This window comes from Trachemys scripta, chromosome 5 (assembly GCF_013100865.1).
Source record: "Trachemys scripta elegans isolate TJP31775 chromosome 5, CAS_Tse_1.0, whole genome shotgun sequence".
Taxonomy (NCBI): domain Eukaryota; kingdom Metazoa; phylum Chordata; order Testudines; family Emydidae; genus Trachemys; species Trachemys scripta.
In genome coordinates this window covers 89,529,655-89,557,624 of record NC_048302.1, presented here as the reverse complement: position 1 = coordinate 89,557,624, position 27,970 = coordinate 89,529,655, and the positions used below count along the sequence as shown (strand labels likewise).

Genomic DNA, 27,970 nt, shown 5'->3' with positions numbered 1-27,970 from the left:
GGGTGGCTCTGCTTCCTTCCTTCCATGATTTTCAAACCTATTTGAATACTACTGTCAGATTTAAATCCACTCTGTGCTGTGCAGCAAATGTGAGCACAGGCCCCTCTGTTCAGAATTGATAAAGAAATGGAGATTACACAGAATATTTTTCCAAATGTCTGCTTTGGAGGTTTTTAAATCAGCATTTTCCAGTACTTTCAGCTTTGTAAGAGTCAGAGTTGCTCTCTCTCTCACTCTCACACACTTTAATGCTAGGCACCTAAGATAAAATGCTGTAAAGAAAGACATTTCTAGGGAAAAAACGTGAATGCTAAAATAATCTCTAGCTTCTTGTAGTGAGGAGTGGCCTGCCACTGACCCAGAGGGGGAGGGGCCCCTCGCAGAGCCCTGGTGGGTGGAGCCAGGTCATGCTCACCCCGCCCACCGGAAGTCAGTGGGCGGAACAGGAAGTACAAAAGGCGGGTGTGCTCAGTTGGGCTGCAGCTGCTGAAGGAGCCAGATGCTTCCTCGTGAACTGGGAGACTGCCATGGATCCCTGCAGCGCTGAGGACTGGCCAACACTGCCGGAGCCACACATTGACCAAGCCAAGGAGGAGTTACTGGGACTGCCACTGGCCTTCTATCTGGATGATGCAGAGGCTCCTGTACAGACCCAGGTACACCCTGAGGGGAGAGAGAGGAAGTAGCCTAGGGGAATTAGACACTGTCTTGTTGAGAGATGGCCTGTGACCAGGTCAGTGTGTTGTGGGAGGATCCCTGCTGACCCAGTGGCAGACCCTCTGCCACTGCTAGGGCCCTGGGCTGGGATGCGCTGGAGTTGGGCGGGCCCTCATCCTCCCTGGTGGAAGTACTCCCCCTCTGTAGGCCAGAGGGCCTGCATCCGCCTACAGTCTGCCAAGTGAGGACACTAGGCTCTACTCTTCCCTGAGCCCCTTAGACTGTGTTCTACACTGGCCTAAGCCTGGAGGACTTGTTGGCCCACTCTGACTAAGGGTCTGGGCTCTGAACTATTTGTTTGCTGCTTGGCCCTGAGTGCAGGCCGAGACCCAGACTCTGTACCGCCCAGCCCTAAGGACTCGGCTTACAAACTGTTTATTTGCCGCTTGCCTCCGAGTACAGATCCAAGCCACTGACCCTTCACTGCCCTGTATGTGGGCTAGAGACCCTGATTGCTGATCACTCTACTCCAGGGATGGGCAAACTTTTTGGGCTGAGGGCCACATCTGGGTGGGGAAATTGTATGCAGGGCAGGGGGTTGGGGTGCAGGAGGGCTGTAGGAGGGGGTGCTGTGTGCAGGAAGGGGCTCAGGGCAAGGGATTGGGGCAGAGGAGGGGTGCAGGGTGTATGAGGGGGCTCAGGGAAGGGTTGGGGTGCAGGAGGGGTGCGGAGTGCAGGAGGGGGCTGAGGGCAGGGGTGAAGGAGGGGTTTGGGCTCCAGTGCACTTACCTAAAGTGGCTCCAGGGTGGCAGCAGTGTGCACCGGGGCCAGGGCAGGCTCCCTGCACGCCTGCCCTGTCCCCGGCCCCGCACTGTTCCAGGAAGCGCTGCAGCCCCTGCAGGACGGCGGGGCAGAAGGCTCCGCGTGCGTTGCCCTTGCCACACCTCCAGGTACCTCCCCCGAAGTCCCATTGGCTGCGGTTCCCTGTTCTCAGCCAATGGGAGCTGTGGGAGGCGGTGACTGGAGGCAAGGGCAATGCACAGAGCCCTCTGCCCCCCCCACCCAGGGGCCGCAGGGACGTGGAGCTGGCCGCTTCTGAGAGCCATGCGGGGCCCACAGCGCCACGCGGGGCAATCCCGTGGGCCGGATCCAAAGCCCTGACAGGTCGGATCCAGACCGTGGGCCTTAGTTTGCCTACCCCTACTGTACCTGGCCTGCCCACCAGAGCTACAAGCCGAGAGTGACTCAGCTGATTCCCCAACCATGAGCAACGCCCTGCAACATAGTGAGGCGGAGTGGCCTCCCACTGATCCAGAGGGGGAGGGACCACCGCTAACCCACTACACTCCTATATAGCACACTTCATCCATAGATCTCAAAAGTACCCTAAAAAGAAGAGTCAGTGTCATTATCCCCATTTTACAGATGGGAAAACTGAGTCATGGCATGGGGAAATCACTTGCTCAATGTCCCATAGCAGGCCAATTGGCAGAGCCAGGAATTGAACCCAGGTCTCCTGAGTCCCCATCCAATGGCTACAAAATCATAAATTTAGGACCTACACCTAGCACTACTGTAACCTGTTCAATATCCAAACATGAAAGTGGACAATGGTCCCAAATAAAAACAAGAAGCTAGCCGCAGGGAGATGTCACCTACCCACTGTATTCTCTCACTAAGTTTTGCAGCAGTTAGTCAAAAACATGTCTAAGACATTCTTTTGCTAAAATAATCTAGACTAACTTCAGGACCCAGGAGGGTCTATTTTAAAATAATGATGAATCATCCCCATAAAATCTGACCATTTATATTCATGTAATATTACACAGATACAGCCAAGTAGCAGCTTAGGCCAAAATGTAGGTCTTGTAAACTGAATAATAAATGTATATTACAAAATCTAATCTTAGCATATCACATAAAATTACTACAAACAGGTGTTTGTATGTAAGTGTTCACTTGGAACAGGGGTGGCCAACCTGAGCCTGAGAAGGAGCCAGAATTTACCAGTGTACATTGCCAAAGACCCACAGTAATATATCAGATGCCCCACAGCAGCTCCCCCCACCTGCTCCCAGTGTCTCCCACCCACCAGCAGCCCCACCAATCAGCACCTCCCTGTCCCTCTCTGCACCTCCCAATCAGCTGTTTTGTGGTGTGCAGGATGCTCTGGTGGGGGAGGAGTGAGGGCACGGCAGGCTCAGTGGAGGGGCGGGAAGCGGTGGAGTGGGAGCAAGGCCTATGGCAGAGCCAGGGGTTGAGCAGTGAGCACCCCCCGGCACATTGGAAAGTTGGTGCCTGTAGTTCCATCCCCAGAGTTGGTGCCTATACAAGGAGCCACATGTTAACTTCTGAAGACCCACGTGTGGCTCTGGAGCCACAGGTTGGCCACCCCTGACCTGGAACATTCGTACCTCAAACACTACAGCAATATGGGTAGTCAAAGAGTGAAACGGAATATTAAAAAACAAGTCTAGTTTTGCTTCTTGCACTCCAATCCTGCTATTGGATTTGCATGGACAAACTCCTATACAGATCCAACTGTGGACTGGGGCCCTAGACTGTAAAAACTTTGGGGCAGGAACCTGTCAGGATCCTGACATAGGCAGTTAGGATCAAAGGTCAGAGCAGGGTCAACCCTGAGGCTGAGAATAGGGAAGAGTTTGTAGTCAAGTTCCAGGTCAGGGTGGATTCCAAGGATCAGAATCCGAGTTGGGTTTCAGGGTCTGGTTCAGCAGATAAGGTCAAAGCCAGGAGTTCAAGAGCAGAGTTGGTCCTGGTCACAGGTGCCAGCTTATTCCTTTCCGCAGGGCTCGACCACCCACAGAGTCGGCGCCTATGGTCCTGGTAGCTACAGAAGATCCACACTGTTGCCTGGACACTTCCTGGAACGCACATTGGGTTTATATAGGGCACGAGCCAATCAGGAGTCATGAGGCTACTGCATGTCAGCCCCCTTGAGGCAGGACTTCCCGTGGTCTGTGTCTGCAATGGATTGCGGGTAGTGTTGCGTGAGCTGTCTCCTGCAGCTGCTGGATGGCACCATGGAGGTTTACTGCCTGCCAGTTCTGCAGGCCCAGGTTCAAGAGCTGTGGGGATTTACAGAACTGCATCTACCGTGATAGCCCTAATCCTGCAGAAAGTTCCATTTCAGCAGACCCTCATGCCTACATGGAGTCCCAGCGAAGTCAATGGGGCTCCATAAGGTTCAGTGACTTGCAGGATCTAGGTTTCAGTTTGTAGAGCACATTGGGCCCCTGGTCCCAATCAGGGCCTCTGGGAGCTACCTTAATATTAAATAAGAAATGTCTAAGCGCAGTGAAATGCGTGAAAGGTAAATTAGATTTTCAAATGTGTCCAGTTTTAGTAGAGTTCGCTCTTATCGGTAACACAGGGAAGGATGTAGACTTTTTTCAATCTATTGGGCTGGATTTTTGGCTCCCCATTTTCAGGGGAACGATCTGCCAGCAAAAACAGCTGAGGCAGCTCCACCACATCCGGCACTGGCTATCCCCTTCCTCTGGTGAATGGGGAAGAAGTCATGTCAGGGGTGTCTGTGGGTAGGATGGGGCTTAAGATCCACTCAGCTGCAGTCAAGAATCTGGCCCACTCACTTTTTTCTTAAACATCCCTTTCAATGTTACTTCTAACTGCAAATTACAAATGCTTCAGAGGTTTCTGTCTCTGACTTCTACAGCCACACAGAGCTCTCATAAGGCGATACCAGCCTGAGTCATTGACACCTTCTTGGGTAGCAATCAAATCGTTCATGCATCAGTAAAGACTTAATCCTGTCTATGGCCAACAATTTGCATTCACAATATTTTCCTTATAGCTAGACAGGCATTTCCTGAAAATAGATCTCTGTATTATCTATGCTTAAGATCATATATAAACTTCTCAAAGAATATCCTGGAAATATAAATATAACAAAACCAATGCCAGCCTGACCCTACTCATTAATACATGAGCATGTACAGATAGCATATGTTCATACAGAACTTGTAGACTATATATGTACAATCAAATTAATCTTTGGACTGATGGCATTTGGAACATAATTTACTGCAACGTATATACTGTGGTCTGCTCAGTGCTGTTACTACTACAGAAATACTATCCTATAAAATAAAGTAGGCTGATAAGAGTAGAATGTTTCAACTTCTACTAAATCTAGTTCAACATTCTTGGATACTCAACAGAAATGTGATTATATTCTGTTGTGTAGCTGTAATTATTTGTGTTTACATTGCAAATATGAACAATTATTTCAGTCTTTTGCTAAGAAATGGCTCAGAATAACTTGGGCGGATAGAGGGGAAGGAGAGAGGAACTTGGTACCTTCTCCCAGTCATTGATTTAATTTAGATTAATGAAGTAGATCTTTGGTGGCTGAGCCATAGCATCACTGCCCAGATCTCTGCAGTTGGTTTCACACCCCTGCTAATTATTACTTGAATGGGATGTGCAGTTCAAAGGTTAAAAGTTCAGTCTCAGAAGCCTCCCTATAATTTGTATTGTCCTGCCAACCGAATAGGAGTGTCACCCCACTGTTTGAGTTAAGATGAAGTATTCTAGTCACACAAGACAAGCATGGGCCATTGTCCATCTGAACCCAATCTTCAATGCCAGGAAATAGCATGCAATCTCCCTTCTATACATGGTCCACTCTAACATGTCTAATAAGAGGCTGCCACCAATTATTTCGAACCAGACCTCTCAGTTTTGAGTAGGACTGATTTCTAGGTACTGTGCCCACATGTTAAAATGTTAAGTCAACCCAAAGGTATATATTAGTCTCATTTTTCCAGAAGTACTTATTTGAATTACACTATAAAGGCTTTCAACAGATATGCCTGAAACAAAACGTTTTCTAAAAAATGTTCAAGTGGCCTTGGGTAGCTGTAAGAAATAATCCTTCATAACACCTGCAAAGTTAGGGCCAGGTTTCCTAGTGCTGGAGCAGGGAGGTGTAAATTCTACCTCTCTGCACCAGCAAAGGCCCTTAAGTATTACTATTGCTGCTGCCTCCCTCAAGGATTCTGTCAGTTTCATTTTAGTTCTGTTTAGTTTGTGACTGAGACAGAACTTTACTGGGGCACAGGTAAAAGTGCACTAGACATACTGGGTCAAATCCGGGGGTGATGTAACTTAAACAGTAAATTGATATAACTTAAATGCCGAAGGGAATGGAAGGGTGGGCTTGAAAACCATCCAACATAGAATAAGATTAAATAGAAGGAGGCTATTTCATCTTACAGCTTCTGATCTCCTCCTAATGCTAGCTTTCCCTGCTCCAACCCCAGTTCAAGTTCACCCTTTTGTTCCCGTGGCGTTATGCCCACTTACACTTATTAGTGTGTAACTTACACTAGTCTTTACATAACCTCAGGATTTAGACCAATGTGTCTAGTGTTCTTTTACTGCTTCCTATGTTAGGACATTACATTTTTAAAAAGTCTGCCACACTTACAATATTGCCACAATGAGGAGATATTCCAATATTTCTCTGAAAAAAATCATGGTCAAATTCTGCTCTTAGTTACACTTCAACTGGGGTTGCCAGTAGTCAGCACTACTGACCGAGCTGTTAAAAGTCCGGTTGGGGTGGGACTGGCAGGCTCCCTACCTGGCTCCATGCAGCTCCCCAGAGGTGGTGACACGTGCCTCAACTCCTTGACAGAGGGATGGCCAGGGAGGCTCCATGTGCTGCCCCCACCCCGAGCACCAGCTCCACAGCTCTCATTGGCTGGGAACCATGGCCAAGGAGCTGAGGGACATGTCACTGCTTGCAGGGAGCCGCCCGAGGTGAGTGCCACCCGGAGCCCACACCCTCTCCCTCACTCCACCCCCACACCCCCTCCTGCACCCTTGCCCCAGCCTGAACCCCCTTCCACACCCAAACTCCCTCCCAGAGCCTGCACACCCTCCTGAGACCCTGCCTCAGCCCTCTCCTACACCCAAACTCCCTACCAGAGCCCACACCCTGAATCCCCTCCTGCACTCCAACCCCCTGCCCCAGCTCGGAACTCCCTCCCACACTTTGAACCCGTCGGCCCCAGCCTGGAGCTCCCTCCTGCACCCCAAACTCCTCATTCCTGGCCCCACCCCATAGCTTGAACCCCCAACCGGAGCCCTCACCCCACCCCCCCACCTCCCTCACTCCCCCCACACCCCAACCCCCTTACCCAGCCCAGATTTCCCCTCCCGCACCCTGAAGCCCTCATTTCTGGCCCCAGCCCAGAGCCCGTACCCCCTCCCATACTCCAACTCCCGGCCTCAGCCCGGACCCCCCTTCCATACCCAACCCTCTCATCCCTGGCCCTACTACAGAGCCCACACCACCAGCCAATGCCCTCACCCCCTCCCGCACTCCAATCCCCTGCCCCAGCCCAGTGAAAATGAGCAAGTGAGTGAGGGTGGGGGAGAGTGAGCAACAGAGGGAGGGGGATGGAGTGAGAAGGGGCAGGACAGGGGACCTTGGAAAAGGGGCTGGGCAAGGGAGTTTGGTTTTGTGCACTTAGAATGTTGGCAACTCTAACTTCCACTGATTTCAGTGAGATTGCATAAGGGTAATTGAGAGCAGATTGTGACCCTCAAAATGTAAGTACAGGACTCTCAAAGGAAGGGGGGACACCTGTACCAAGGCCCCCAAAACATGTGTAACATCTGTGTAAATAAAGTGAAATAGGAGGGATGGGGGCCCATGATGTACCAGGACGTCAAACTTCCCTCAACAGGGCTATGTATGTAACAAAACATGTGCATTACTGTACTAACTTCATGTGCATTCATGGATATTTTATGCTTGTGTTCCTAAGGATAATATACTTCCCCTGTGCTTCACGAGTTAATATTTATCTCTTGACCAATAAATCTTAATTGCCACCTCTACAAAAGTGAAAGGCCTGCTTACTCTTTATAATAAGTTAGAATTACTGCAAAACAATGGTGGGAGTTTGCAGTATTTCCCATTCATTCAAATAGAGCAGCACTTCCTTTAACAAACTATATCAGCTGACAGAAAAACAAATGTTTCTGGACTCTTCAGTATTTTTATTTTTGGGGAAGCAGTGTGGCTTCTGGGAAGTCCAAATCCATTAACTAGGTTCTATTCCTGGCTCTGCTATGGCCTGCTGGGTGACTTTGGGCAAATCACTTCACCATCCCTGCCTCAGTTTTCCTATCTGCAAAATGGGGATAATGATACCTCCTTTGTAAAGTGCTTTGAGATCTACTGATGAAAACTGCTATATAAGATCTAGATACTTTTAAAAATGTATTGATTTTTACAATTACTGCACAAGCAGAGTTTGCATATTTTTTGCAAAATAAACTGCAGTTTTCCTGTAGCAAATTTTAAAGTCAGGCTAAGCATGTGGTGCTAAATATTCAACTTGTTTCAATTATTTAAAAAATTGTGCCATGAATGTTTTGTTTCAACATACCCAAGTACAGTATAGCATTTAACTTTAAAAATATTTAAAACAAAGGGTAAATAATACTTTGTACTTCTTTCAAATCATATTTTAGTACTCTGCATGGAGTAAAATATGTTGGAGTAAAAAGTAGGATTTTTTTTTCAAAACAATGCATCATTGCTTGAATGTAGTGATAAGAATGTGATTTTAACCAAACATTTGGTGCAGTTTCAGAAACACACAGCATGCGCGCACACACACGTAAGTTCAGTGCAAACTTGTGAGGGTAAATCTACAATGATTTGTTTTGAGGAAGACAGCTGTGTTATAAAGCTTAAAAGAATGCAAACGGACTCAAATATCATAGCTAAATTCATGCTCACGCACTGTATGGCACAACTCAGAACACATGCACAATTGATGTTTCTCATTTTGATGAAAATGAACATAAAACATTTTTGTAGTATAATATCTTGCTCCTTCAGTAAAAGAAGAAATCTCTTTCAATAGACTTCTTATTACTTCAAAACTGTAATCTCTCTCCTTTTACATAAATCAGCACAATCTTGTTTTGCTAAAATAAAATAAACATTGCCAGCAGATGAAATGGATAGCCTGTTCTTTTGCAAGGCCTCCGGTCTTGGCACTGTGAACAATTAGATAGGAACCAAGTGACACCTTTTGGATAATGGTGCCAAGTCAGCAGATGGAACACATTACAGAACTGGGACAATTCTGTTTAAACAATTGAATGCCAGGATCCCAGAATACAAAATAAAGAGAGGTTAAAGGACAATGCATTAGAAAACATGAATGCTAATGCCACTAGAGATGCTGTTGAGTCTTTCATTTCAAAGCAATTTTGGTGACTGTTGGAAACCCTCCTCACACTTAACTCTTTTGATACAAATATGAAAAGTGGTGTCTGCTGATCATTCCAAAGGATGTTGGGAGTCTGAGTGGATTGCAGAAAAAGATAATGATGGACTAACGTGCTTCACAAAGAAAGTGAAGCAGAAAAGACTAACTTTAAATGATAATATTTAATCACTGGGTGCACTGCAATGAGCATTTCCAACTCCTATGGATTTCAATGGCAAATGAGGATGCTCAGAGGCAAGATCAGATCCCACAGGAGGGGTTAGATTTATTTCACTTTTTGTTGAGGCGCCTCAGACATTAAAAGATGGCCTCTCTCTGCTTTAATGTCCCAATCAGTCCAATAGGGATAGTTAAGCTTTCCAAATATCCTATTTCTCTGATTTGATTTAATTTAATCTCTCATCTTCTCTTTCCAGTAACGGATCTGAATGGGAGTAGTACCTAACATCCAGCCAAGTTGCAATGCTCCATAATTTAGGCAGGAAAGGATGGAATGGTGTGTTTTCCCCTAAGAATAATGTAGTCGGAGCCACTTTCCTACCAAAGCTAGTTAAAATCTCCTGACTAGTGCTGGACAATACTTTCTGGCTGAAACTGTTTTCTGTGAGAAATGCAGATATCGTGACACTGAAATGTCTTGCGAGCTCATGCGAGCTATTTCATCAAATAGTACTGGTAAGAAGAAAAACCTAAAACAATTTCAGAAAAAAACAAAGTGTCTCATTTCAACATTTTGTAAACAAAACATTTTGATTTTTTTGGTTCAAACTTTGGTTCAAAATTATCTTTAATTTTATTAAAACAATAAAGAGAAATGTTATGTTTGACCCCGAACTATTTTTTTGACTCTTCAATTCACTGAAAATCTAAAATAAAAATATGAAACAAATATTTCTGGTTTGACCTGAAATGAATTTTTTTTTTTTTTTTCAGAATTGCCAGAAAACCAAAACGTCATAATTGGCATAGCTCTAGTCCTGACATTGTACAGGAAAGTGCAAGTTTGAAGGTCCCCAGAGTGAAGCCATACTGCTGCTGGGTCCTAACCTGGCAGATTTCAATTAGTCTTCAATAACAATCATTTAGATTCTAACTGCTGTAACGATTAGTAATACAACTTCTTATTGAGTTGAAATTAGTCATTTAAAAAAAGGTTTTGTTCCAAACATTATAAAGAGCTTAACAATCGGAAGCTTTTAGATGACAAGTTAATGTTTGAAATGTTCTCAAAGCAATTTAAAACTACTCTAAAGCTGGTTTGAAACAAACTCCCCCATCAGGCAGTGGGAATGAAAGCAGAGTCCCTGAAAATGCTCCAGCTGGTTCAGAATGCAGCAGTCTGCCTGATCCAGCATTCTGCTCTTTATCTGTGTTTCATGCGTTGGGCCTGGGCTATCTCCAAGACTTGCTTCTCCCTATGAGCTCAGGCATTACCATGAAAATGGTGGAACTGCACTCACCAGGAGCTAAAGAACTGGCTGTTCCTTGGGTGAAGCTCACATTGCAGGCTACAGGGCATTCTCAGTAGCTTCACAATGGCTGTAGGACTCTTAGGCTGGTCTATACTGGGGGAGGGAGGATCAATCTAAGATACATAACTTCAGCTACGAGAACAGCGTAGCTGAAGTCAACGTATCTTAGATCGACTTAGAATCACTTACTTCGCATCGTCGCGACGCAGGATCAATGGCCGCCACTCCCCCGTCGACTTTGCTTCCGCCTTTCGCCAAGCTGGAGTTCAGCAGTCGACGGGACAGCGATTGGGGATCGATTTATCACGTCTACACTACACGCGATAAATTGATTCCCCGATAGATCAATCGCTACCCGCCGATCCAGCGGGTAGTGCAGACATACCCTAAGGGTGATAATCACCAGAGATCCTCCCCCAGTCAGGATGAAATGCAAAACCCATCTTTTCAACCTAGATATCTTCTCAAATCAAAACTAAGTCACCATAAGGAATATAAATCTTACTCGCTGAAATCCCAATACTTGAAACATGTTTTATTGCTTGTTTACTTTATAAAATTCCTATCAGGCAATCAGATATAACAGTATAAATGCTCACAGAGATAGACATACATTGCTGGCTACTTTGTACATGTAAAAAAGACAAGCGGAGCAATGGAAACCTTCTGTTTTCAGGGCTTGCCAGAAACAAACCAATCCTAATGGCAATATTCCCAAATCACCATGAATCCCACAGATTTTCAGTTTACTGGACATTTCTGGTGCTGCTGTAATGAACCTAAGTTTTGAAGTTAGACATTTCAACAACAACAAAAAAACACTTATCCTCATTCTTATTAACCAAATATTTAGATGAGTTGATGTACCCCCTGGAAGACCTCTGCATACCCCTGGTTGAGAACCACTGACCTAGGTATTTGCTTAGTTTTACAACAGGCTACATAAAACGCATTAGTGAAGTCAGTACAAACTAAAATTTCATACAATGACTTGTTTATACTGCTCTATATACTGAAATGTAAGTACAATATTTATATTCCAATTGATTTATTTTATAATTATATGGCAGAAATGAGAAAGTAAGCAACTTTTCAATAATATTTTTATGTCTGATTTTGGAAGCAAATATTTTAAGGGAGGTGAAATTTGGGGGGTATGCATGACAGATCAGACTCCTGAAAGGGGTACAGTAGTCTGGAAAAGTTGAGAGCCACTGCTCTAAGCAACACAAGTGACTAAAATGAGAAGCTATCGGTCCAGCAGATACTGTGTAGCAATATGGAACATATTAAAGGGCCTAAAATAATGACTGAAATTATTAATTGGAGATAACGTTGCCAGCCTGTTACGCTCTATTAGAAACACCCAGTCCTAATCACTGGTGTTGATCCTGTTGGGGAATATTAAATATATTCCACTGATTCAGTGTTGCAGGTGCCTCAATACCCTACCCATATATAAGGGAGGCAGGAGAAGTTCTCATGAGAGAGAGAGGATATAATGTATGGACTGAGAAATCCTGAGGGAGGAATTCTAAGAACATCCAGTCCTGAGAAGATCTGAGCTAAGCTTTATGTTAGCTTGTTGTTAATGTAGGTATCAGTAAAACCAAATCTAGGAAAGGGGTGAGTTTGGACTCTACATATTATGTGGACTGTGTTTGAGAGCAGTTTCGGAATGGCACCAGTTCACACATGGTGGAATTTTTTAAGACCATTCTGCAAAGGAGGTATCAGAAGGGCAAGTGGCGGAGATCCGAGGCAGGCCCAACATCAGCAGCAGATCTTGAAAGAAGGAACCACAGCTCGACAAGAACAGCAGACACAGCTACTGGAGCAGATGTTCCCAAGCTTGTTAGTCCGGGGATACCATCTAGACTAGTAGTAAGAGAGTGTCTAAGAGTATGCTTACACCACACACTACTCTTCGTTTGTGGTGTAGACATACCCTAAGCAGGGACTAGATGATGACCCTGAGTCTTTCCTTGTCACCTTTCAGTGGACAGCCAAGGCCACTTAGTGGGAAGAAAAGCCTTGGGCCATTTATTTATCATCTTTTCATTAACAGTAGAGTCCCAAGCAGCACATTGGGCTGTGGGTAGGGACACTGCCACCAATCACAAGGCCATCAAAGCTGCCATTTTGGACTAGTTGGGAATCTCAAGAGAAAAGTACTGGCAGCAGTTATAGAAGTGTCCATTCCCCCTTAGGCCTATGATTGAACATTTCTGCCCATAGGCTGACTGAATGGACGACTCTCTGGCTCAAGTCTGAATCTCAGACAGTGAGAGAATGGAGCTATTTAGTTATCCTAGACCCGTTTCTAGACAGTCTGACTAAGAGGGCAGACATGGTACATTAGTACCAGCTGTCTATGCCAGCAGAAGTTGTGTGACACACAGAAGGCTACATGCACAATGAGATGCCAAAGGGACTGCAATGTCTGGGCAATAGCTATGGCCATGAAGGACTGAGAAACCAACAAAGGGATTCAGGGACTCCAACAGGAGCCAAAAAGGACATTCACCCAATCTTTGAGTTGCAAACAGAATCTCTTATTGCTGAGTTTAAAAAGTCAAACCCCAGGGAGGAAAAGTTTGGCTCTCCCTGGTGTGTGGACTATGTTTGAGAGCAGATTGGGATGGCACCTGGTCACACAGATATCAGGGAGCGAGTGGAAAACCTGGATGGAAGAAAGGCAATAAAATGATATCAACAGCTCTTGTTTTTGTCATTTATATCACAAGGCCTGGTCTTCTGCAGCTATGAAATGTGATGATTACTCGGATGCTTAGCTAATAGCACCCTAGGGACCAATCCTGCTTCCAAAAAAGTAAAAGGAAAAAATGGGAACAGGAGCAGGTGCCTAGTTTATCATATACTACAAGTAGTTTAAATTATTTGAAGTAGATGAACGGTAGTTTTCTCTCCAACTTCGGTTTGTTTTTTATTTTATCATTGCAAGGGAATTTTCATTAAAGTTATTGTGTAAAATAGTCATTTGCTAATGGGGGGAATTTTTCATTTCCCCTCTTAAAAAACCATTAAAAAAACGGCCTCTTTACTCTGTGGACTTATTTTACCTTTTTTTTTTAGACTTACATAATTCACACTTCCCTCTGGCTGCATTGTGACACAAAGTAACCAACAGTTGTCTTTGATTTATAGTATATTTTAGACTTTGGAAATGGAGGTATTTACAATCTTGAATACTATACATTCTAAACAATGATTACGCAGCTACTATTGTTTTATATTGGCATGTTTGTACAAGCTGGGAGCTAAATTCCCTGGTGGAGGGGATGATCTAACTGTGAAGCAAAATAAATTAGGGTAAGAAGTGCTGGGAATGTTTGCTTGTGTCTGTGTCAAGAACTGTTGCAATCAGATCACACGTTTCATGGATATGGTTGATGCCAGATCAGTTTACACAGGGGATGTCAAAGACACCTAATAAAATAGTATTTTCAAATGAAAGTCTTTTATTTGATTGTTCTGAAGAGTTTTTGTAGAGTTCTTATAGGAGAGACTTTCTGGAAAATATGAACCCACATAATCTCTTATTTTAAAATAAACCTATAGCTATACACTGAAAACATTTTACTTCTTCATGGAAAAATATGCACTATCTGCCTTTTACTGCACTCATCACATCCCACGCTGTTCATGAGGATCTTCCAGATATTATATTCAAATATTTAAAAAAAAAAATCTGTACTGTAAGAGTACCTGAAAGAAAAATGTTGGGATGTTTATCTATTCTGTCCATCTGCAGTAAATTTAATGGCCAAGATAGTTGGCTTCTAAGTCCTTATTTAGGCACCTAAATAAACAGTAGACGTTTATTGAAACTTTTGGAAAGCTTGAAACTTTTGGAAATTAAGTTACTCAGTTCTAATATTTCTCTACATTTTAAAAGAGAGACTTCCCTCTCCAACCCCAACTGTGTATTAAAAATCGCTGTCCCTGCTTGAGAACTGTTGTGCTATTTTTATTTTTATTTTTTGTCAAAGACAAAGGTAACAGACATGTTATAAACCTGGGGAAAGAAAGCAGATTTACAGTAGGAATAAGAGTTAAGGTTACCCTTCAAAGAAATCCAAACATCTTAAGGCACAAAATGCACAGTTAAGGCACTCTAACAATCTTAATTCTGCCCTGCATGATGTCATTGATAACTACATAGTTAAGAGTTAAAGTATTTAATGTTTGTGATCCCAGATTAGTTTAAATTCTTTTGTAAAGATTTTTTGTCCCCTCCTCCCTCATCTCTCACTGTGTCACTACCAGGCAGAGTTAAGGTTGTCTAAGTGCCTCAGCAGTGCATCTTACCTTAATATGTCTGGACTTCTTTAAAGCATAAACTTAATTCTGAATTTCTTGAGTTTATAATGCTTGATTTTGAGATAATTACACTATTCCTGTAATATTTCTTCTTCTTAAATTACTGATATGAACACTCAACCTCAAGTGCATTTTACCATAGTTTTAGCCTGGGAATTCCCTTATTCTTTAAAATTATTAAGTTCACACACAAACACTAAACAAGATAGGTATTAATAATCTTAAATCATTTGTTTAAAATTAACTGTTAAGGGCAAATTCAGTGGTACATCAACGCACCATAAAGTAGCCAGAGTGCACTGGCCACTTCAACTATGTTTATAGTTGCTTGGTAGCACCAGTACATGCGAATCTGGCCCTTAATTTGCAGACAACTTATTGGTTTCAAGGGCTATGGTAGTGAGATTGGTACTAAAGTGATGGGGGAGGTAGGGAGAGCCTACGTCCCAGTGTCTCAGTGATTTAAGGGATCCCCTGTGCTCCTGACTCAGTTCCCCCAGCAGTGTTGCTTTGAGCGCCTGGGCAGGGCACTAAACCCTATGTAGTCCTCTGTCTTGACTCCCCTCCCCCAGCACCAAGTGCACAGAAAATGGGGAGAAGGGAAAGGAGAAAGGGAGGGGGGGCAGAAAGGAGAGATGCAGTGGTAGGTGTTTCTGTTGTGTTTGCACCTTTTCATGCACTTCGTTTGTTTTGGAAATGTTCTTTTGTAACTGGTATTTGGGTGCTGTAACGACAGCTGATCTGCTTGGCAATGGGTTACTGCTATACTGTTTTAACACATTTACAAATAAAGTTTTTTATGTCATTGAAAAAGTTTATTGCTATCATTGCATCTCATCATGCAATCAGCATTTGAAATAATAAAGCTCAACAGATGATCAGGAACAGTTAGGAATTAGTAAACAAACACTATTCCTCTATACCGGGATGGATAAATGTTTTGGCCCAAGGGACAGATCTGGGTGGTGAAATTGTATGCAGGCCCATGAATGTAGGGCTGGGGCAGGGAATTGGGGTGCAGGAAGGCGTGTGGGGTGTGCAGGAGTGGGCTCAGGCAGGGGGTTGGAGTGCAGGAGGAGTGCGAGGTGTGTCAGGGGGTTGGAGTGCAGGAGGAGTGCGGGGTGTGGCAGGGGGTTGGAGTGCAGGAGGGGGCTCAGGGCAGGGGGTTCAGGTGCAGAAGGGGTTCGGGGTGCAGGCTCTGGCCTGGCGCTGCTTACCTTAAGCGGCTCTGGGGTGGCAGCAGCACGCAGCGGGGCTAAGGCAGGCTCCCTGCCTGCCCTGGCCCCACACCACTCCCAGAAGTTGCCAACATGTCTGGCAGTGGCTCCTGGGGGTGGGGTGGGGCAGACGGCTCCGCCACGCGCTGTCCTCGCCAGCGGGTACCACCCCCGAAGCTCCCATTGGCCGTGGAGCCCTCTGCCCCTCCTCCCCAGGGGCCACTTTAGCCCTGTTGCGCCAGGAGCTGGCAATCCCGCAGGCCGGACTGAAAGCCCTGACGGGACGGATCCATCCTGCAGGCCGTAGTTTGCCCTCCCCTGATCTATACAGTCAGGGACAGCAATCCATTCTTCAATCAGTTCCTTACATGAATCCATACTCAAAGACTAATAGACTTTAAGGTCAGAAGGGACCATCATGATCATCTAGTCTGACCTCCTGCACATTGCAGGCCACAGAATCTCACCCACCCACTCCCTAACCTCTGGCTGAGTTATTGAAGTCCTGAAATCATGGTTTAAAGATTTCAAGTTACAGAGAATCAACCATTTATACCTTAAACCTGCAAGTGACCCATGCCCTATGCTGCAGAGGAAGGCGAACCCCTCCGAGGGTCTCTTCAGATCTGACCGGGGGGAAATTCCTTCCCAACCCCAAATCTGATGATAAGTTAGAATCTGAGCATGCGGACAAGACCCACCAGGCAGGTACCTGGGAAAGAAATCTCAGTAGTAACTCAGATCCCTCCCCATCTAGTGACCCGTCTCCATTGGGTATTTTTGTTACTAGCAGTTGCTGATGGGCCACAGGCCATTGTAGGCAGCCCGTCATATCATCCCCTCCATAAACTTATCAAGCTCAGTCTTGAAGCCATTAAGGTTTCTTGTCCCCGCTGCTTCCCTTGGAATGCTGTTTCAGAACTTCACTCCTCTGATGGTTAGAAACCTTCGCCTAATTTTGAGCCTAAATGTGCTGATGGCCAATTTAGTCTTTGTTGTTCGGCAGGCTGTATTGGCTGGCTGTTCAAACCTCCTGTAACATGCAGGGTGAGCCGTAAAGTTTTCCCACAGTGCACCCTGGGCAAAGGGCTAAAGCAATCACATTTCAGGAGGGTGCTAGGGAACCTGAGATATGGTTGGTTTGACTCGGGTCTGTGTGCTGCAGTGTGGATGCCAGAGCCCCAGATTTGAGCCCAGGTTAGACAATTCTTAACCTAGGATTCAGAATCAACGTAGATGTTCAAGCACTGGGTTCTCTAACACAGGCCAGCTGACTCAAGTCCCACTAACCCTAGTTTTACATTGCAGTGTAGATGTACCCATGACGGTCCAACAGCTAAGGAAATTCACCTTTCTTGGATAAAACCTTAAGAGAGCAGGAGTATGGAACCACCAAGACTGACCAACTATTCTATCACAGGATAATGTTAAGAAGTACTTTTAAAAATAACAAGCTCCTCATCTGGCACTTCTTTAAAGACATTACAAAGATTTTTCTCTTCTTTTAATACTATAGACAGCAGAAGCCATGTGGACAATTTCACCATATAGGAGTTCATAACAAAGAATTTAACTGAAGGTAATTTGGAAAAAATAATTGCTACATTGTTAGAAAATGTCCAGTGATTTACATTTGCATTGCTCAAGGTTTATAGCTTCCAAGGTTCATTGCTCATAATCATGTATGCATTTAATAACTCAATTTGTGTAACTCCTAAGAGTGTTTCAGTCTACATGACCTACAATTATACTGCTGCTGTAGGTAAGTGTCTGCCAGCATTGTCATCATAAACCCTGCTTTTCAGGGGTTTATAATGTGATTGTAACAGTTCACTTGGGGCTAATGATTGGTGTACAACACAGCCTAGGAATGAACATACCCAGGTGAAATCTTGGTCCTGTTGAATTCAATAGAAGTTTTGCCAATGACTTCAAATCAGGTCAGGACTTCACCCACGGTTTTCAGGTATTCTGAAAAAAACTAACTGTACATTTTTGTTGTTTTAAATGTTAAGAGGATAAAAATAGTTCATTGATTTTAAATCTCGTTTTGAACTTGCATAACTCAAAACTGTCTTGATTTAAGAAAAAAGAAAGCTGTGCTATCATTAGTCTCTGCTATGATGGACTATGTACATTGGAGTAAAAAAGATATTGAGCTTTACTGATGAGCTAATCAGCACATGCAGAACATTTTCTAATGTTTCCTAAGGAGTTTAACATGTGAATTCAGAGCCACACATGGACACCAGCTGTGCTGACACAAAAATGCAATTCACAGTTTAGAAGGACATGTTAAATGAAGCCTCTGAGGCAAGAAAGCTTAAAAGTTCATGAGATTTTTATACAGCATCCTGACAAACACATTGTCAGAACGGCTAAGATTCCATGATGGATACCAAATATCAGAAATTTTATGTGCATGGAAAGAGAGGTAAAAGAGACCTTGGATTGGGTCAGGAGCAACATAAAACTGTAGTCCACGCTTTGAGAAAGAAAGATGAAGAAAGAAGCCAGAGGACTAATTGTATTACAAAGGAGAGATATGCTCTGTAAAACTGTCTGGTTGGCTAGGTAGGAGGATGTGAGATATATGGGAAGCAGAGAAGCGAGACAGGACCTTATAAAGGCTCAGATTTATTTAGATAAGTGAACTAAATTTTTGGAGGCACTTACCTGAGTCAAGCCACAAAAGCTGTTGGGGTTTATATATCACTACATAAAACGGGGGCCTATCCATACTACATTTGATGTGTTATTGAAAACTATATTTGAAAACATTTGCAGTCATGGCTTCTATGACAAATCTGGACAGGGTTTTTGTCCCTAGCTAAATAGTGTGATATTGTCCCCTGCTTGGTAGTCTATGGAATGGTTTGGTAACATGATCATTACAGGGTTCTCAGAAAGAAAGAATCTTTGTCAGTACTCATCAAGGAATTTGCACTGGAAGACTACTATGAACAACTGTGTTAAAACATTCTTTTTAGCTGTTTTACCAGTAATGTGGAGAAGGTCACTGAAACTCAATATTTCAGATTCAGATACATGGATTTACTTTTCAGCATTCATCTAAGCCAATATATGACACTAGGATTTCCTTATGATGGGAATTCTTGGCTGCTGTCTTAACGTGGCTTTAAACAACAATTTAATACATACATTTCACCATTTCCTTCCCCCCTCCTTTCATTTTTTAAGTATGAACAACACACAGACAGATTTTTTTTTTTGGTTTGAAGCCCCATAGCCATACTGATGTCAATTCTAAGCCAAGGCTACGCCTAGATCTTAATCAGGAACTCAAAAAGAGCTGACCACACTATCAATTCTAGAGAAGATGTATTGCTGTCCAATTTATAGGGGGGAAAACCCTCTCCATAATTACAAAGGTATGTTCACCATCAAACACTACTACTACCTCCAGAGCCCTTTTTCTAACATGTCACGTCTTGGAAGCAGACCTATGATTTTGCATTACAGGAATGTCCTGTTCAAAGAATTTATGGTCACTTCTCCATTGAAGATTCTTCCTAACAAGCTGTGCCCCTCAGTATCTTTCCATTCACTGGGATGTGTCCTTGCATGTCCCAGGGAATCCCACTTATGTATACCTTTGGGGTGTCATGAAGAACATCACAAAGACTATTCTAAAACAAATCTATAATGGAACATCTGCGTAAAAGAAGAATACCACACTTTGGAGAGGAGCATCATACACACCGGAAAAAACAGTTTGAAAGGACATCCTTTGACCCCATTCTCAAAGAATATCAATTATTCTGGGGACACTTGAAAAGCATTTTATCATTAGAACTCCATTCTCAACATTCCCATCAATATATAAACAAACATTCTCCCTTCCGTGAATAGTTGCAAACTTAATATTTCAAGGGTTAATTTTTATAATATCGTGGAGTGAAACATGTTGAACATCCTTTTTCCCTCGCAGACTTTCAGTAAGATTTTAAATGTCCATATGCTTCCATAAAGGATTTTGTTTACATTTCCAACTCTGGAAGGTTCATACACTGCATTTCTTATTGCAACATTGCAAAATTCTACTTGCCCACTCAGCTGAAACAAGTGATTTTTAATCTATTTGTGAAATATCATTAGTTTTATCATCATAATCATCGTGATGGTAGGTAAAGACAACTAGAGTCTGTGAGTAAGCTGCTAAATTTTCATGACAATACTGCAAGGTTGCTTTGTCTTTATCAGGTCTGAGAGATCCACAAAAATATTTTAACAAGCAACAGGGTCTGTATGCTGCACATACCATCTATGCATCATTGTGCAAATTAGGCTCTGTGTATTCAAATGCCTAATGGTTGAGTGAGTTTGAGACTCAGCGTTCAAATCACTGCTATTAACCAGTAGAAAAACAAAGTTTCCTAGTAGTCACTCAATTCAAACATATACAATTCTTAATTAAAGATTGGATTACTTTCTTGCTGTACAGTTCTTCAAAATCCATTTCCAGCTATGTATTATCATCATTGCCAGCAGACCAGAGTCTTTCTTATGGCTTAAGTCCTTTTAAAAATACTAAGTTACAGAAAATAACTTATGCAGAATCTTTCACAGCCTTGATTTATTAAAAAATGTGCACGAGGAGATTCTCTCGTCTCATATGTACAAACAGCACTGTTCCTCCTCAAGAAGGAACACTGTCCAGAGGTAAAATGGAATGTCCAAATACCTGTGTCATCTGGAGATTGGGGCCTGTTGCTGCAATGACAGAGTTATGGCTTGTCTAGAATGAGTATCTATTTGATGGAAGGTTGACTCAGACGGAAGTCTTCTCTTATGGGTGCATAGGCATTGATGAGACTTTAAAAGGAGCTTTTTACTGGACATGCTTCTGCGAGCTAAGCTCAACTTTATTGCCACCAAGGGAGAAAGCATGTCAAAGGGTCCTGGAAAAAGCTAATGTACATCAGGCAAACAAACCTTATCAGAATAGGTGACAGAGTGAGGAAAGCACTGACCATAGGGCTAATGGACACAGGATGCTGTTGTCAGACAAACTAAGATTATATAGTTGAAGATCCCAAGTGATTCACTAGGGGCGCAGTATAAACCGCATGTAAATCATGTAAGTCTCCAGGGGCTGTTCAATACTTTTGTTCCCTGCATTTCTGTGTGTTTCACAAATAAATCATCATGCATTTGGGAAATGTGTCTAGCCTCCTCATTTCCCTAACTCCAAAACATTTCCATTGCCATATTACCATATGATGAAAAAAAGCACCATCTGCCACCTTTGGATGCAGCCTGATCCTTTACCACTTATTCCTTACAACGCGCACTCCCTACTTGCATCAAATTTGCTCCCCTCTCCCAATTAAAATTCTTTCTTTCTTCCTTCAAAGTGCAGAAAAAGGCCACCATGCTGAAATGCCACACACTAATCTTAGTCCCAGTTCAGCAAGCAAGTCATTAAACTTTCCTTCTTGCATTTACACAATTTCAGGGTGTCAGATTTGAATCCAAAGAAAACCCACAATGACTTTTCCCCTATATTTGCAAACCAACTTCTTGCTAATTCATTTCTTTTTTAGAAGAATGGGAACAAGCATTATTTAGCTTTCCTTTAACTGAGAGGAACATTTTAGTATTATTGCACCACATTTGCTCTCAGCTGTAGATTTTTCTGGCTCTCAGATGTACAACCACAACTGGCAGAAGTGTAATTCCCTCTAAAACTGGGTGGATTCCAGAATCCAATACACCCTTTTTGTGGTGAAAAAACTGCTGCTGTGTCTGGTCAATGCAAGCAAGAAACAAGCTTACAGTCCTCTGTCATCTCTGGAAGACACGTACCACAGTGATTTCAAAAAAGTCTTATTTAAACTAGTTTTCTTGTGGATTTGTTTTGGGGGAAGGGGAGGGATCTCAGATAATGATGGCCCCAACATTTAGATGCCAAAGACACAGAGTTATTTATCTTATTTTTTATTAATGCCACAGATGTGGTTCACAGGTCACAATATGGAGTCAAAATTATATTTAGTTACTGGCAAATATCTGCGAAATAATGTCAAGCTTTTCTTCGTGCATGCAGAAGGAGTACTATTATTATTCTATTTATAAAGTATAGCACCATTTATGTAAGAGGGCTGTACCAAACAAACCATATATCCCCTCCCGCAAAGAGCTATCAGCCTTAGGAGCACAAGCTGGAACAGTACAAAGTAATACAGAATGACGTAATAATAAAAAGAGTCATTTTAACAGGACTGCACTGTGGAATGCGGGGATGGGTTATATGAAGCAAGAGAGTGATGGAGTTTGCATATATTAATGGAGTGGCTGTTTCAAGCATAAGGACAGCATGACAGGACGCACAAAATTGAGAGTGTAAAAGAGACAAATGTATCTAAATTTTACTTTGAGCAAACAGTGTGAAAAATACTCCCTATCAATAACAGCATCCGATTCTTTTTGACTGGGACACAACTAGTGCATACCTGCACATCTGAGCTTGCCAGATAACAGTACCAGACATTTTGGTAGCCTTCGTTTTGTTAGGTTCAGGAGCTAGATAAAGCTACAGATACGCATGTGGAACTCAGAACACAGGAACTGCCCTACTGAATTAGACACGTAAACTGAAATTTTCAGAGGAGCCTGAGGGAGTTAAGCACTGGACACTCCTATAAGCGCCTCTGAAAATCCCAGCATAGTCCAGTGACTGGTCTCCTTATTCAGTATCAGATGCATTAAAGGAAGGTGCAAGAAACACCTGGATGGATGATTATGAAATAACCTGTCTATAAGGGAAGTTTCTTCCTAACTTCAGACAGTTTGAGTTTGCCTTATTCCCTGAAACATGAAGGTGTACTACCCTTTGAGAGGACACTTTGTTACATACATTAATACAATTAAACTAATGCACTGATCAATATATAAATCAAGAAGTAAAAACACTATTTATTTTACATACCGCTCTCATACTCTTTTATGTAGCTCATTAGCATTTACTGGTGTTCTCTCCCTAACAGGGCCGGCACTTTTCAAGGGGTGGCACTTCGGTTCTATTATTTTTTTTTTTTTTTTTGCTTGGGGCAGCAAAAAACCTGGAGCCAGCCCTGTTCCCTAGCAAGTATTGGAAGAGACAGAATTTCAGGTCATTCCTTTACTTTATGGGTGGAAAAGAATAGCACTTTCAAGAAGCCACAGACTGCAGCTGGGATTTTGAGTCAGAGAGATGGCCAAACTGCACTAAATTGGAAAGGAATACTGTCATACACAGGGAAACCTATCAGATCCAGATGTGCTCCCAGTGAACTTGGGTGGTAAAAATCTGCTTAAAATTTGTTGAAGCTATAATCTGAGTTAGGGTCTTGTAGTCTAATAATTTTCACAGGGTGTTCTGGGCCTGGCCTGACATGTCTAGATGAACAAGGAAATATAACATAGGAGGTTTTCCCACCTGGACAGTGTCCAGTTGCCCAAGGCTGAAAAGAACATTTTAAACTCATATTCATAAAATGATTAAAGGATTAGATTAAACTATGCTGTGGCTGTGTGTGCCTGAGATAGGAGAGGAGAAGAGTAGGACTAAGTAAGGAGTCTGTGAAAGAGGGCAAAGCACAATCCAATGGTTGGAAAACTGGATTGGGAATCAGAAGATTTGGTTGCTATTCCTGGCTCTGCAATTCATCACAACCTCTCAGTCATTGTGTCCCTATCTGTAAAATGGGGATGTTTGGCTGCCCTCTGAGGACCCCTCACCATTCCTGGTTTATGGGGCATGCTGGCAGCAGGGCTGGACGGGGCAGGGCCACATCACATAGTGCTGCGGAGATTGCGGGCAGCATAGTAGCTCACAGGCTATTGTAACTTACTATAACAAGGCCCCAGGCTTGTCTAAATTATGCCGGGAGGCCCCTGCTATCCCATCAGCCCAGGAGAAGGAGGGTGCCACAGCAGCTTGAAACCACATTAGCACCTGCAAGTTTTGTACTGCACCTTACTATTGATGCAGAGAACTTTGGCCTGGAAAACATGGTCCTGATTTCCTAACATACGTGAAAGGGGTTGCTGTCAGACCCAGAAGCACAGAAATCAGAGATGGAAAAATCTTACAAACTCAGCTAGTCCATCTTCACTGGCAATAAATATAGCTATGGAGAGTAGGGAGGCATGTGTGTCTAATCGTCAAGGGGCAGGACTAAGGAAGGTGGGGTGATAGATTAATGGACACCTGGGCCTTACAAAATGACCGAGTGAGATCAGTCTGGAGTTGGAACCACAGGAAACAGGCAGGCTCCTTTGGAAGACCGTGAGCCAAACTCTGCAAGGCAAAGGGGTACGTACTACTCCAGGGTAACCAGGGTTCTATTTCAGAGCTGGTAAGGACACAGGACACACAGCCCAGAAAGGGGCTGGGAACAGGGTCCAGATGATGGACTAAAGAAAATCCCAACGACAGAGGGACCTTTTATTGGTTGGGACTTTTTAGTGTGGACCCTTCGTACCCCAGAAGGGATTATGTTTGTTATGATTTGACAATCTCCAGCATACATTGGTGTCTGGGAAGCCGAGTAGATCAACCTCGAAACTGATAGGGCATGCCAGCTGCGCCAAGGGACACCCCTATGACAAGTGGGTACTAGAAATGGGATCACTCCGATCTAGGAGGGATTATGGAGCAGAGAGGTACAGATGCTTCCTTTGGCTGGGAAATCTCCACCTTCCCAAGCTGGTGTATGTAGGGACAGGGTGGGTCTGATGAACCCCTGCTAGCAAAAGGGAAAGGAGTGGAAGACATTCTCAATGTGCTGGTGGCACAAGAAAAGCAGACACAGGGAATCCTCCTGAAGTTGTTGGAGGGCCAACAAAAGCAGCACTGGCATGGCGTGGTCCAGCACAGACCAGGGAGAAAAGCCCGGGTATGCTTTAGATGCAGAAAGATGGAGCACATAAGGAGGATCTGCTCCTTGAAGAGGAGAGAGGGCAAGTCCCTTGAGATGGAATGTTTCTCATGTGGGAAGCCAGGATACATTAAAAGTCTCAGTCCCATTAAGAGCTTGAACTTTGTGGAAAAGAACTGTAGCAAAGGGACAGTTAGGGGCTCCAAAAATTGAGATCAGATGGTGAGTCTTGGAACCCAATTGAGGCAGATAGGAACCATCTTAAAGAACAGTTGACCTAAGAGACGGAAGGGTCTGGAGAACCAGATTTCTGCCCTTCACTGGCAGATGGGGGTTTGGACAAAAAGTTCAGAGGTGTGAATAGAAAAAAACTGTTCTGATAAAAGACTGAGCACAAAGGCAGTAGAAAGAGCAGACTCTGAAGCTGTGGCAGAGATAGGAACCTATGCAGTACTGGAGGGCACATCTGTGAAAGGCCCAATTTCTGTAGCAGACGGATGCCAGGGGGAGTTGCAGGAGGCACTCCTGGAAAGGGACCAGCTAAAAAAGGACCTACAGGAGACGTGCTCCTTCCACCTCTTCATTCCTGATTTTTCTTTTTTCTCTCTTTTGCCTTGTTTCCAAACCCCTCTATCTTACTTTTGAATTTAGCAGTAAAATGAAGCGGTCCCCTTCCTGTGACAGTAGAGAAGGAGAATATAAAGGACATGAGAGGCACTTGGCACAGACCAGAAAGAAAGAATGGGAAGTAGTCCAGGCCAGGTTGGACAATGAGCACTGGAGACAACAGCAGGTGCTACAAAGTCATGCCCCAATGACACTAATGTAGATAGCATGTCTGAAACCTCTCTTTTAAAGGGAGATGTATTGCAGATTGGACATTTAAAATCTCCAAAACGAAAAACTGAAAAAAAAAAATCATTCAACCCACAATGATTTTTCAGTTTTCCATTATGTTTTGGGGTGTTTTTTTTACCTTTAAGACAAAATTAAACAAATCTAGCTAAATTTCTAATCAAAACATTGTTTTGAAATGAAAAGTACTGTTCGTTCACCCCAGAATTGCATTTTTCAGCAAATTTACTACTTGACTGAAAACTTTTGCCCAGCTCTACATAAGTACCTAGAAAAGTAGACAGAGATAACGGGCCAGATTCTTAAATGGTGTAAATCAAGATAGCTGCTTCGAAGTCAATAGAACTACACTGATTTACACCAGCTGGGAATCTGCTCACTGTTCTCAGACAAAGAGGTCTATCTACTGGTGAAGCCAAGAGTACTAAGACACATAGCTTCCATGGTCCTTGCTTCCTATAAAATTCAGATAGATGCAATTTATTTGAAAGATCATCAACACTATCTATTACTTATGTAGCATCACTGGTATCCACTATGGGCCTGACCCAAAGTCCATTGAAGTCAATGGAAAGAAACTCACTGAGATCAATAAACTTCGGGGCAGGCCTCAAGTTAGAGATGGTTTAACGGTTATATATTTCTACCATATAGTTAAAGCTGCAGTCTCTATTTCCAAGGTTTGTGTTTACTAGTTTAAATTGGGGAGCAGAACAAGGTAGGAGCATGTCACTTTTAATGCCATATGGCCCAGCTTTCTGCATTACCAATGTATGTTATACAACTAAACACACACATAGTTGCACCCTGAAGGGAACAAGCATTTCCAATACCTGTAAGAACCAACAGCCTGGCAGTGAAGAAACCACACAAGAAAAGTACAGATCAGTAAATATCTGCATTATCCACAGAATAAGAGCTAGTCAGGTTTACATGGTCCTTGTAAGAAATGTACGGTACTTATAGGAGCCAAAACAGATAAAAACAATGATTAACTTTAGATATTCTGGTGGGTGGAAGTGTATCCTGTTTATTTTTGGTAAGACTAGGGAGCTATGTATTTTCTGTAGCTGCCAAGAGTTCTGTTTATTAAAGCCTACCTATCTGTTTGGACTGTCTTTAAACAGATTGCAATGATAAATGATAATGACTGCTGTGTGGAAAACTGACCACCATCAGAAGAACCACCACCTTCTTGCAAGCTCTTTCTGCGGTCCATTTTCAGACCTGGTACTTAACTAAAGGGAACAACTAATGGCAAGTAGAATGTAAAACATTACTGTCTGTCATCTTCTAAACCTGGCACATTCACCAAATTCTTTTGCCAGGTTTTGACAAAACACCCTTTCCAAAACCAACATTTTCAGGGTGTTCTCCTACTCTTAAAAATAGCTGACTTTCTAGCATGCAAATCCAAAAGGAAAAAATTTAAACCTGACAGGACTATGAAAACAACAATGTAAAATGTGTAGAACACAATAAAGCCTTGTACTCTCACTGTTCCTCTGCATTCAGACATAACCAGTGGACTTAGATTAAATCAATTTAGTGACCTCAGGCAAGATTAAATCAATTAAGTGACCTCAGGCAAGTCCCAAAGGGAATTCAGTCTACATATCACCAGCAGTCTGGCTTTTGCACTATTTAAAACATCTGGACCTCATCTTCTCTCAGAAGCTAAACATGTAATCTGAATTACCTGCCACTCATAGAGAAGACAGTTCCTCCAAACCAAGGATGAACTTATTATTAGGTCTACGTACAGAAGCTTGTAATACATAAATTTTCATCAGATGATAATAGGTTGGTTGGCAAATTTCAGTTCTAAGTGCAGCTTATCTCTAAATATTTACCAACTTAACAAGACACGGTCAACTTAAAAAAAACCCAGACACTTCTGTCTGAAATGTTTTACCTATTCTCACAAATGACCCAGTCTCTATAACTGTAAGATAAGAAAAAAAATATATTCTCTGCTTTTTCAACTTGATGGATTTTATAGCACTTTGTGCATAGTCAGCTTCACTGCTTCCCCTGTACAGTCAGTTTCCTCTGTTAATTGTGTGGGTCTTTCACACAGCAACGTGGGAGAAAAAATATTTTGAAAATAGGAAACATAATTGTAAAATTCAAAGAAATTGGCAGGCGATGTGAAGAAGAACAATGTAGTACTTTCACCAAATTTTTTACAATTTGATTGTAATTGATTGACAGCATCACTTTAAATGTAAAATAAG

General features: G+C 43.1%; 1 protein-coding gene and 1 long non-coding RNA gene across 2 annotated transcripts in view; one reads left to right on the top strand and one right to left on the bottom strand.

The window, feature by feature from the left end:
- Window positions 1-27,970, bottom strand: part of SCFD2 (sec1 family domain containing 2) — a 297,110-nt gene that overhangs the window by 106,270 nt on the left and 162,870 nt on the right. The window lies entirely within an intron of this gene.
- LOC117878452 lies at window positions 488-27,279 on the top strand. Its single transcript, XR_004645982.1, has 3 exons — window positions 488-656; window positions 17,510-17,572; window positions 26,861-27,279. It is a non-coding gene; the product is annotated as an uncharacterized LOC117878452 (long non-coding RNA).